Source organism: Hipposideros armiger, unplaced genomic scaffold, assembly GCF_001890085.2.
Source record: "Hipposideros armiger isolate ML-2016 unplaced genomic scaffold, ASM189008v1 scaffold_147, whole genome shotgun sequence".
Classification (NCBI taxonomy): domain Eukaryota; kingdom Metazoa; phylum Chordata; class Mammalia; order Chiroptera; family Hipposideridae; genus Hipposideros; species Hipposideros armiger.
In genome coordinates, this window is record NW_017731497.1 from 2,108,498 (window position 1) to 2,115,069 (window position 6,572).

Here is a 6,572-nt window from a genome sequence, read left to right on the forward strand (position 1 = left end):
TGCATCCTTATTGGAAGGACTTCAGTGATCTGCAGACGGGAAGGCAGCCTGATACATTTCTGATCTTCATCCAGCTGTTACTGCCAGTCTGGTTGCGAAATGTGACAGGACCATGGCCAACTGTGTATGTTGAAATATGTTTTATCTGAAACTCCTTTCTATTCTCTACATTGCTATGTGAATTCAGAGGGTATGACTGGCAGTGATCAGGGGGTTTAAATCACACATTGAATTTGCCTAAAGAGGATTTATTGGACTGTCGCCAATCACAGCGACATTGTTCACGGGGCCATTTATAAGGGGTTGCGGAAGTACAGAGAGCTTGCATTCCAGTTTGAGAATACGTCTGTGAAAGGATAATTAAAAGTACACGCTGGGATATAGATGACAACTATTATCGATAATTTACTCTAGACAGAGCTCAGAGGAAATGAGAAATCTGTGGTCCTGGATGTCTGCCCTTAGAGGGATTAGGACTCCAGCCTGAGTCTAGAAGACCAGACAGAATATGAATAACAGAGAAAACAAGGGGAGAGCATTTTAGGCAGGGGAATGACACACACAGTGTGGAGGTGGCAATGGATGAAGTGTGTTGGGGGACAATGTACAGACTCTCTGAACAGTGGATATATGTACTAAAAGCAAAGGGAAAGACCATCTTAAAAGGAAGGAGTAGGCATGCATCCTGATGCTTTGGATAATGGAAAACCCAAGTTAGCTTAAACAGTAAGGGTAACACATTGGCTCAATAACGAAAAAAAACAAAAAAAAGGCCCATTTTTCAAGTTGCAAATGGGGCTCTCTAGGGTCTGTTTTCCTGCCTCTTGATTTCTTCATGTTCACAAGATGGCGGCCAGCAGCAACCAAGGCTACATCTTCTTTGTTCACATTCATAGCCATCAAACGAAAGACCTGAGCTGGACCACTTTTAACCATCATGGCAGTCATGGGCTTAGGCCTGATCATCCCACGGTTAGTCAGAATGGGGGTGAGATTGTGCTGATTGGCTTATGCCAGTAAGGGTCAACCTCTGGAGCTTAGTTGGGGTCAACACCAGCCAAATCCTGTGGCTACTATATAGTGATTTCCTGAAGGAAAATCTAGAAAGGTGAAAAGGAATAGGAGGGTAGAGGATGGATTAACAAGGAAAAAATGTCCATTTTAGCTTTGAGTTATGTGCAGCTTTGAATCCTACAGTAAATTATCTCGAGTGATTCTAGACGTTAGCCTATAGGCAATCCACTTGGGGGTGATTATAGCATTTGTATTGGTCCTTGATATTGGGAATGTTTAACTTTTACCTTAACCATAATCTTCTCATGCCCAGAAAAATTATTTGGTTACCAATTTTCCTTCTTATCCTCATCATCTGTTTTTGCTCCTTCATAGGACTGCATATGCTTCGTCAATTGGCTGACCGTTTTTGAGACCTCATATCATGCCAAACTTGAATGGCTCTGAAGGACTATCTCTCTTCCTTCCTGTGGAGTGTTCTGAGAGCCATCCCTCACTCACTTAGGATTCCTCTGTTGGGGGTTATTCAATTGGGTCTTCTATTGGTTTGCATTACCATTAATCAAAAATTATGTAGTACTACTGAAGTTTAGTAATGCCATTCAGAAGCAGGATATCCATCCATCTGTTTTTCAACAGATTAGCACCTACTATGTGCAAGGAACTGTGCTGGCCTCTGGGGATGAACCCCGAAATCGCACATGGTCCCTACCCTTGGGCTCCCAGTCTGGCTTCAGAAAGCTAATACAATCCACAATTGTGATTCTATGTGATGGATATTATATGTAGCGTATTATGGAAGTTTAGAGAAGAGGCATTTCTCTAAATTGGAGGCATTAGCAGATTACATTTCCTATTACGTATTAGGAGAATACAGATGGTATTCTGTGGCTCAGGCTACAGTTCCTAAATAACTGGGAGGTGAAATGGAAATGCAGATTCCCAGTCAGTAGGCTGGGAAACGTGGTATGGGAATCCCATTTTAATCTCTAACTCCTTGGGTGGTTCTTAGCGAAGTGGTCTAATGAGTACTGGCCTGGAGTGCAGCATGTGGGTGCAGGGTTGCAAATGCAGCCTGGAGTAGGGGAAGAGCAAAAGCCTAAGAGGATCAGAGAGGCTGCAGAAGGCTGGAGAGTTTCTAGGACTGAGTGGTCAACAGGACCCTGTGGAAAGTTGAAGGCATCTGGCAGCAGCACATACTTAGAACAGGAAGGACTATCTTAGCCTTAGTTTTGCACAGTGGAGCTAAAAAAATCTTTACAGAATGAGACTGTTGGAATAATCACTTGGCTCTAAACTCATGCGGCTGGGAGAGTTCAGGTTCAAAACTCCAAGGGCAGTTCTTAGTCTACTAGTCTGCCTCCCAGTTGGACATTATTTATCCTTGTTATGTTAGCACTGTGATTTGGGAATGCCCTTTAGTAACCTTGAGGGCCACTCTAGAATTTGCTTGATTCATTTAAAAATCTGATTGATTTAAGACTGAATAAATGTGTATAATATTTAATATATTTAATATTATATATTACATAATTCTCCATATATAGTTCCTCATATATAATAATAATAATATATTTAATATTATATAATAAATGTGTATAATATTAAAATGTAAATAAAAGCATGGGGGCAGTGGTATACACCATTTATGCCATTAAGGATATTGGGGGGCCACTTAAATTGCGCCTCATTTCATAGAATCATTAAGACTTAGTAAGGCACGACAAGTCGAGTGAGTAGCCAGTGTTGTGGTCAGCGCGATGCCCAAGGCCAAGGGGAAGACCAGGAGGCAGAAGTTCGGTTACAATGTTAACCGGAAGCGTCTTAACCGGAATGCTAGACGGAAGGCAGTGCCGCGGATGGACTGCTCCCACATCCGACATGCCTAGGACCACGCCAAATCTGTACGGCAGAACCTGGCCGAGATGGGGCTGGCTATGGACCCCAACAAGGCGGTGCCCCTCCGTAAAAGAAAGGTGAAGGCCATGGAGGTGGACCTAGAGGGAAGGCCTCAGGAGATTGTGCGGAAGCCCTATGTGCTGAATGACTTGGAGGTAGAAGCCAGCCTCCCAGAAAAGAAAGGAAATACGCTGTCTCGGGACCTCATAGACCATGTATGCTACATGGTGGAGAACCACGGGGAAGACTATAAGGCTATGGCCCGAGATGAGAGGAATTACTATCAAGATACCCCGAAACAGATTCGGAATAAGATCAATGTCTATAAGCGTTTTTACCCAGCGGAGTGGCAAGCCTTTGTTGAATCTTTGCAGAAGACTAAGATGGAGATCGAGTGACTGGTTTACATCTGCCAGGCTGAGGCCTCCCCCTGGACCTGAGAAGCTGGAGTCAGGATGTAAGGCAAGGAGGGGTGTGTGGTTACAGATGAGGCTGGCCAAACCCCATGGAATCAAAAGGTTTTTCTCTCTCTCACTCCCCTCTCTGGGGAAGGAACTGACTCCCAGGGGCTCCAATTTATATTCTTCTGGGGCCTCCAAGAAAAGCCAGAATCTGCTGTTTTCAGAGTGGGTGGTTTGTTTGAATACAGTCTGTACATAATAAAACAAGGCTATTTTACTTCTTTAAAAAAAAAAAAAGACTTAGTAAGGCATTTCCATTTTCTTCCTCAGACAGGGTAACCATGAAAACCTTCTCAATAATTCTTGACTTAACGCGAAAACCTTCTGGGAGTGAGCTGGGTTCTCCATTTTGTGGACAACATCCTATGGATAGACTACACTTTTACTTGCAATGATGATTTTTATTTACCTGGTGTTAAAAGAAACTAGATTTCAGACTGGCTGTCTGGTTTACATTATTGTTGCAGTTACCCCGTCACCAATACAAGCTTAGTGGAAATGACTGGAAAAGTCATACTTTTCAAAATATTATAGCTTATGACAGCTTTGTGTCTTCAGTTGCATTTAATAAAAATTTATTAGTTAAGTTTGAAAATAAAAGGCCACCAAGAAATAAACTATGAGAGATGCTTCATCCTTGACATTTAATTATTTATTGTTTTAGGCATTAAAGTGTATGTTGATAAGAAGGTACAGGAAAAGACATTAAAAAAAATACTGACGGTAGGTCAGTTGGCACAGGATTTCTCAGTCCTGGCACTGTTGACATTTTGGGCCAAATGACTCTTTGTTGTTGGAGGCCATCTTGTGCATTGTTTTATGTTTTCCAGTGTCCCTGGCCTCGACCCACTAGACCCAATCATGACAGTCAACATTTGTCCCCAGACATTGCCAGATGTCCCCTGGGAGCAAAATTACCCATTTGAGAACCACTGAATTAGAGACAACAAAGCTTTTTATAGGTATCTTTTTACTCTGCTGTTAATCTATCTTTTGAGAATTTTGTTCTAACTATTAAAAGTAAAGACAGTTGATTCTCATTCAGGTTGCATATTTGCAAATTTGTCTACTTGGTAAAATTTATTTATAACCTCCAAATCAATACTCTTGGCACTTCTACAGTCATTCCTGGACACACACGTGTTCAGAGAGGCCAAAAATTTGAGTCACCTGATACATTAGTTCTCAGCTGAGGTCAAACAAGGTGATGCTCTGCCTCTTGTTCCAGCTCTCAGCCTGTAAACAAGTGTCCTCCTCATGGCCTATTCAATGCCACATTTTTCACATCTTTGTGCTTTTTATTGGTGATTTCACTGTTTAAAATGGCCCGAGTACAGTGCTAAGTGCTGTCTACTGTTCCTAAAAACAAGAGGCTGGGCCATGCCTTATGGAGGAAATATATGTGTTAGGGTTCCTTCATGCACCAGTTATAGGGCCACTGGCCGTGAGTTCAACATCTGTCTGTCCGTCTGTCTGTCTACCTATCGACCTACTATCTATCGATGTGTCTTTACACGGAAACACACATAAAACAGGTTATGTATTGATCAGTTGATGAAAATGTGACCAGAGGCTCACAGGACCCTAACGTTGTATTTCCCTGTATTCATTCAGTGTCCGAGCTGACATTATATACCATAACTACTACAAATAACAAGAATCAACTCTAGTTTTTCTAGTCTATATTTCAAAAGCCTGCATTTTAAAGATCTAATGTGATATGTGTTAAGCTTGATTGCTTTTTTTTTAATATAAAAAAATAACATAGCTTCATTATGGAAAACGTGTAAGATAAATAACTGCTGAGCCCATGGATGTAAATATTTTTCAAGCCATTATATACCTTGTAAAAAGGTTTACTGATTTACACAAGAAATTTGCTAGAATGCCATTTTTAATGCATCTTTGCCAACATTGTTTTACATTTTTCATAGTTTTAAAATGATAAAGTTGACAACTGTTAGAGAATTCAAATTATAGATATATAAAAAATACAGTGTAAAAGTCTCTCCCTTTCCCACTCTTCCTCAAGAGGGTTAAGAATTTGGTGTCATTTTAAGCCTTTTAAGAAAATGCGCATAAAAATAAATGCATTTTATACCCATATTTTAATATGGAAGGGACTGAATATCGGCTTACTCAATGCCCTTTGCATCATGCTTGACATTACTTCATATAATTTATGTGGAAAAGTGCTTCATTATTTATAAAATACTTAAGTTGTCAGGAAAAATTGCGTAAGTGATGCTTCTGTTTAAAAGCTGTTTTTTAATTTTTGTGCTAAGTGATTAGCTTTTGATAAATATCTTTTAATCTAATTTTACTTTTTCGCCTGTAGCCTAAGCTACAGAGCACAACACAGATTCAGTCTTACACTTTATATTCTCTCACTAAAGGCTTGACAGAGGATTTCAAAGAATTTAATTTCCTGATTAAAAAAAAAGGAGTGAATCATTGGATGCAAATAGGTAAACATTATCCAGGATCAGTCAAGATGCTTAATATAAATTATTACAACAGATGTTTGTGGAATGATTGCAATGCGAGGAGCACTTTCATGTAAAGTGATTCTCTAACCCCTCCCCTCGTCATGGCTGGAGAAGGAGAACACGAGAGGGATGGCTGATGCTCACTTGGATGTTTTATGCACACAGGGACTACTTGGAGTGACTGAAAACCCTGTGGATGAAGATCCCTTGATCTTGGGTGAGGATGTGAGACCTTCCTGTACCAGCTGTTGATACTAGATATGGAAATTTGACTGCATTTTAAGTCCTGTTTATGTCAGAATGCTATAGTTTTCATTTAGGGTGACTTAGAGACACATAATAAAATGTGCTCCTGGGAAAGAAAACTAAACTGCAAGTAGCTTTGACTGCTGGAAAAACTCAGGAGAATTGCAGACTTTTGAAATAAGTGGCAAATAAGATGCTATTTCTAGGATGGTGGGATAGAGAAATTGTACAGATTTAATGTTACCTATTTATTTTTTAGAAAAAGGTAACCCTTCCCCAGGGTAGGAATTATGTGATCTCTTTTCTAAGAGATTCTTAGTGTACTCTTGGGATTATTTTGGTTTATTAATACAGGCATTAAGATAATCATCAAAAACCTAGAGGCACGCCCTTAGAAATGCATAGTTTCTCTTTCAGAACATCTATGGGAGAAGCACTAAGGAGAAGGTTTAAAGGAAAATAT

At 40.1% G+C, this 6,572-nt stretch overlaps 1 pseudogene across 1 annotated transcript; it reads left to right on the forward strand.

Moving 5' to 3' along the window:
- The first annotated feature begins 2,664 nt into the window (after positions 1 to 2,664).
- On the forward strand, positions 2,665 to 3,596 carry LOC109387097 (nucleolar protein 16 pseudogene; annotated as a pseudogene). Its single transcript, XR_002124905.1, has one exon. The product of XR_002124905.1 is annotated as a nucleolar protein 16 pseudogene (transcript).
- Positions 3,597 to 6,572: the final 2,976 nt, after the last annotated feature.